The sequence below is a fragment of the Mizuhopecten yessoensis genome, unplaced genomic scaffold (assembly GCF_002113885.1).
Source record: "Mizuhopecten yessoensis strain PY_sf001 unplaced genomic scaffold, ASM211388v2 scaffold9767, whole genome shotgun sequence".
In the NCBI taxonomy this organism is placed as follows: Eukaryota; Metazoa; Mollusca; class Bivalvia; order Pectinida; family Pectinidae; genus Mizuhopecten; species Mizuhopecten yessoensis.
In genome coordinates this window covers 47,550-53,424 of record NW_018408212.1, presented here as the reverse complement: position 1 = coordinate 53,424, position 5,875 = coordinate 47,550, and the positions used below count along the sequence as shown (strand labels likewise).

Here is a 5,875-nt window from a genome sequence, read left to right as displayed (position 1 = left end):
ACTATTTTTGTTGACCTTTGTCCATGGAAGGTCCCTGCAAAATTTCATTGAAATTGGTTCAGGGGTTTTGGAGAAGAAGATTTTTGAAATTTTAGTCAATTTGACCCTTTTTGGCCCCGCTTCTCAGGCCCCTGGGGGCTTAGGACTAAACTGGCAACTATTTTTGTTGACCTTTGTCCATGGAAGGTCCCTGCAAAATTTCACTGAAATTGGTTCACGGGTTTTGGAGAAGAAGATAATTGAAATTTTAGCCAATTCGACCCTTTTTGGCCACGACCCTCAGGCCCCTGGGGGCTTAGGACTAAACCGGCAACTAATTTTGTTGACCTTTGTCCATGGAAGGTCCCTGCAAAATTTCATTGAAATTAGTTCAGGGTTTTTTGAGAAGAAGTCGAAAATGTAAATTGTTTACGGACGCACGACGGACGACGACAAAAGGCGATCGCAATAGGTCACTTGAGACTTTGTCTCAGGTGACCTAAAAAGTTATCAAAAAGTTGAGTTGATATTTTGAAATATTTCTTATTATATTAGCTTATAAATCAAAAAAATAATTTAGGGAAAAAAACCTTGGGCGAAACAACCCTTAGCGCGAATAGGATTTAGGGCTAAACATTAACATGTTATTGATGTTAGTAACAGCTACATCAGGTTGGGGAAAACCACCAACTTGCGTATAATACGCAAACTCGCCTATTATACGCCGATTGGAGTATGGATTTGTAACTAAAAATAACCCAAATCGCTTTAACAGTAACTTTTGCAAGATATTATTAAAAATTGCATTAATTTACGACAAGGTAAATAATATTTTGCTAAAAGATGTTTACTGAAAGCGTTGGCTACTTAGAAACTTGATGTAACTTTACCGGAAGTATTGCATCTATTTTTGGTATTTTCCCACATGCAAATAAAGTTTATTTTTGCATTTGTATTATGTTTCATGACTGAATAAATGCGACTTGGACAAACAAATTGAAAAAGTTAAGATTAAAGTGATTTTGGCTATTTTTAGTAACAAATCCATACCCCTATTGGCGTATACATGTAATAGGCGAGTTTTCGTATTATATGCAAGTTAGTGGTTTTCCCCGACCACATACATAATATACATGTAGTAGTATTAGTCGATTAATTGCTGTGGAAACTCTTTATTCATATCAGAGATGTATTTAACGATTATAAATCTCTGATTTAGATAGAGTTCCCATTAATTTATATAGTGCAGAAGTATGGAAGTGTTATTGTGAAGGTTTGTAATTGTTATATCTTTTCATATCTTCCATCATTTGACATTTCTATCAATCAAGTTACATATGTACTTCAAAACTCAATTAATTTAATATCACTATTCCCCAAAAAAGTCAATATGTATCACCCGTAAAAGATTTGCATTTGCAATCCTGGATCTAATTTTAACAAAGGACGAAAACATGGTTAAAGAAGTAGAGATTAAGGCACCGCTAGGGAAAAGTGACCATGTGGTAATGACATTCGACATCCAATTGTACCTAGACATTAAGGGAACAAAGGGAACCACCTACAGATACTACCAAGGAAACTATGAGGAAATGAGAAAGGAGTTAAAGGAAATGGCATGGGAGGAACTAATGGAAACACAATCAACCCAGGAAGCTTGGGATCACTTTCATGAACAAGTAAATAAGACGATGAAGAAACATGTACCAGTGAGGAAAGTAGATCCGAACAGGAAACCTAGAAGATACTGGGTTACAGATGATTTGATGGAAGCCATTAAAAGAAAGAAAAAACGGTGGGTCAAATATAAACATGTCAAATCAGAGGAAAATTTCCACAAATACCAAGAGGCGAGGAATAAAGCTACTACAGCATGCCGGGAGGCGAAAATGAACTTTGAAAAAACAGTGGCTGAAAATGTGAAAAAGGACAGCAAAAGTTTTTGGAAATATGTACAGACCAAAACCAAAGTCAAGAGAGGACTGGGTGACCTGACTGATGAAAATGAAAACAATGTTTCGGACAACAAGGAAAAAGCCAATCTTCTAAACAAATATTTTTGCAGTGTATTCACTGACGAAAATCTGGAAATAACTCCATTATTTGAAAACCGCAACAATAACATCGAACTAACGGAAGTTCAAATAAACGATAAAATGGTCCTGAATAAACTAGATGAAGTCAAAGTTTCAAAATCCCCAGGGGCTGACGGTCTACACCCGAAGGTCATTAAAGAAATTGGAACCGCAATAGCAACCCCGACCAAAATCATCTTCCAGAAATCTCTCGACGAAGGGAAACTTCCAACCCAATGGAAAGAGGCAAACATAACTGCACTGCATAAAAAGGGAAGCAGGAAACAACCAGCAAATTATCGTCCAGTAAGTTTAACATCAGTCATTGGAAAATGCATGGAAATTTTTTTACGTGATAAAATTATGGAACATTTAGAAAACAACAACCTTCTAACCAAACACCAGTATGGATTCAGAAAAGGTAGATCAACAACCATACAACTACTCGAAGTCATAGAAATTATCACCAAAATTTTGGACAACAAAGAACCAGTGGACATCATATACTTAGATTTTAAAAAAGCCTTTGATACAGTCCCCCACAATCGTTTATTAACAAAGCTTGAAAGATACGGAATTACTGGAAAGGTATTGGAGTGGATAAAAGACTTTCTTATCGGGAGACAACAAAGGGTGATTGTACACGGGAAGGCATCCGATTGGGAGGCTGTAAAATCTGGAATACCACAAGGGAGCGTACTCGGCCAAATCCTGTTTCTAATATTTATTAACGACCTTCCGGAACACATACATACCATCTCTAAACTATTCGCAGATGATGCAAAGATCATTGGAAAGACAGGTTCTGTGGCAGAGAAAGATTCAATTCAACAAGATCTGAACAACGTTACAAAGTGGTCTGATAAATGGCAGATGTCATTCAACACCTCAAAATGTAAATCAATGCATCTGGGACATAGTAACCAGGAAAACAACTATTTAATGACAATCAACGGAAGCTCGACCAAAATATCACAAGTCAAGGAAGAAAAGGATTTAGGAGTCACATTCGACAAGGACTTGAAGTTCAGCAAGCACATATCAGGATGTGTAGCAAAAGGTAACCAAATTGTTTGGAACCCAATCTACAAAAGAGATATCATAGCAGTCGAAAACGTGCAACGTAGGGCGACAAAATTAATTAAAGCTCTAAGAAACAAGACATACAGGGAAAGACTACTAAATCTAGGAATTCCGACGCTCCAATATAGAAGGAAACGGAATGATATGGTACAGACGTTCAGAATTCTACCGGAAATAGATAAAGTAGAGAAATCCAAGTTCTTCGAACTAGATGATAACACCAGAACTAGAGGACACCAGTGGAAGCTGAAGAAAGTAAGGAGTAGGATAAACTGTAGGAAAAATTGCTTCTCCAACAGAATTGTGAATGATTGGAATAACCTGACAAGCATGGTAGTGACTGCAGGAAGTCTGAACATTTTTAAATCCAGACTGAATGAACACTGGAAAAATCTACCTATTAAATTCACACCTGATTGTTATTAGCTCCAGAAAGGCAAATAACTCACAGAAAAGCATACGTTATAATTTAGTGATACTGTATCGCTAATTTAACAAATGCAACAAAATTAGTTATTGGGGGTATTAATGAAACTTATGATAACCAACATAATGAAGTTAGGAATATTCCACAAATCAGTAATTGTAGCGGTTAGAGAACCGGCTTAAATACCCATAGAGAAGTAAGAGACGAGTATGATCGAACCGCATTCAAATTCAAATAGAGCGTGGAGACTTCTTGAATTCCAGAAGGTGTCGCTTACCCTAGTGTACATGGTGGAAAAAACGGACAATGGAAGGGTAGTAACATTATTTGCTATCTCAACAACCTTGGAAAAATGAACATTAAGATCACGTGCTTATCAGCAGTTAATGTTGCTGACAGCGGGTTAGTGAAATTGTTTCGCTACCAAACACGTCTGTATATATATCAGGAATTTTAACTGTACAAAAAAATATAATCAACACACTAAAAATCGTTAGTGTGAACGAACTTTTAACTCTTTAAACTTGTCACCAACAAATATGCGCATACCATAAAGTATCGATGACAACAAGATATAGGACAGTCTCACAAGTCTAAGACTTACAACGACTGGAAGAACAGTGCGAAAAGGGTGCCTTAAGCTTACAAGCGTCAGCTGTAGGGAAATGTCCCTTTAGCTCAGCGATAGGGAATCGGGCTGGAGATGAGAGCCAAGTGTCGCGGGTTCGAGCCCCAGCGACGGCACTATCTTTATCACAAATCGTATGTCCATCATGCCCCCCATGTTGATTATATATTTGTATACTTATGCCACATCATGCTGTAACCGGAATGGGACAAGGCTTATATAGACTTAAGCCTGTTGTCTAATCCTTTTGGAAACAATAAAACAACTTGAATTGAAATTAAGATCTTAGTCTTACCATCTTATCAAGCAAATTTCTGTCCCCAACACCATTGCATGTTAAATTGTAGACCTACATAAGGTTAAATAAAGCTTATGTTGTTCAAACATAATCATGATAATGATCTGACAACCTAACAACAGACTTACAATCTAAAGTCTTCCTGCAAAATGCACCATCGTCTCAACTGAGGTGAAAGGCAGCCATTTTGAATCCGTCAAGCTACATAATCACCCCCAGGCATATGAAAAAGTAATTTTGACTGTTAGGATCAGATATATTTTCGCACTCGGAATTTTTAGATATTCCGGGTCAATTTCTTCACCCTTTTTATATCAATATATCAATTGAACAAATGTTTGCTATTATTGAGAAACTTTCTAGGCGTAATCAAAAGTAAATAGCACGAGATTCGGCTGCCTTTCTTTTTACGTCATCGACTGCCTTTCTCTTTACGTAGTCTATTTTATTTTGGTGAGGTTTATCATAGACCTAAATTAACGGGACCTTTACTTTAGGTCTCTGGGTTTATATATAGTACCTCTCCTTCCAACTGAAGAATCACAACATAGGCCTACACTGTACGTTAAGCGGTAAGTGTCAATGTAAACTGCTTAATTACATAAATAATTGTCAATCACAACAGTCATAGCTATGGAAAAAACCTGAAGGGCCACCGGTTTTGACATTCTAACATTCTCTCGTGGACCTAAATACCGGCATAAACCGCTCGATAATATTCTCCACGGCATAGGGTCATGTCAAAGAAAAAAGAACATTTTGTTAATCTGGGACTTTCAAGTGCTTAAAATGCTTGCATGAATTAAGAGGCTCGGTAACCAAAATGTAATTAAGATCGTGTGGGTGAAAATAAACTCAATTGAAGGGAGGTAACTGGTACACGTATAACAATTCCGTGACTGTACATAACCTTAATGGTTTTTATGTAAAGGTTTTGCACTTAAGTTCTAAATTCATTATTTGAATCTATGTGCATTAAACATGAACAAAGTTCCAACAAGAAATTCCCCACCGAAGACTTTTTCGACCGTTCCAACATGAAGCTCTAGGATCGACATAATCAATGAGAATGGCAAAAAACTTCTTGTCATAATGTAGTAATTTGGTTATATTATGGGTGTATTCACAGACAAGGCTAGTACCTGTGGCTAGAACCTGTGGACAGACTGTATTCCGTCTTTGCGTATTGCAGAGTTATCCTCTCTTGTGTTACGTCATTTGTTTGTGAGAGGAACGTCATCAATTTTTGAGAAAACGACGTCATTTTCTCACACAAACCAATGACGTAACAATCAATACCTGCTCACAAGAGAAGATAACTCTGCAATACGCAAAGACGGAATAGTTGACCTGATGGGATATGAAAATAAAAATTAAAAACGAGC

The 5,875-nt window shown here is 37.0% G+C and overlaps 1 protein-coding gene across 5 annotated transcripts in view; it reads right to left on the bottom strand.

Moving 5' to 3' along the window:
• The window catches only part of LOC110458781 (gastrula zinc finger protein XlCGF26.1-like), a 17,903-nt gene extending 12,184 nt beyond the window's left edge, over nt 1-5,719 (bottom strand). For 2 of the 5 annotated variants that reach the window (XM_021510685.1, XM_021510686.1), the window contains exon 1: nt 4,619-4,688. The gene's annotated coding sequence lies outside the window, so the exon portion shown is untranslated. Of the gene's footprint in view, nt 1-4,618; nt 4,689-5,632 lie in introns of those variants that run through there. The other 3 variants (XM_021510689.1, XM_021510687.1, XM_021510688.1) reach the window with 3 other exon arrangements.
• Between the last annotated feature and the right edge of the window lie 156 nt (nt 5,720-5,875).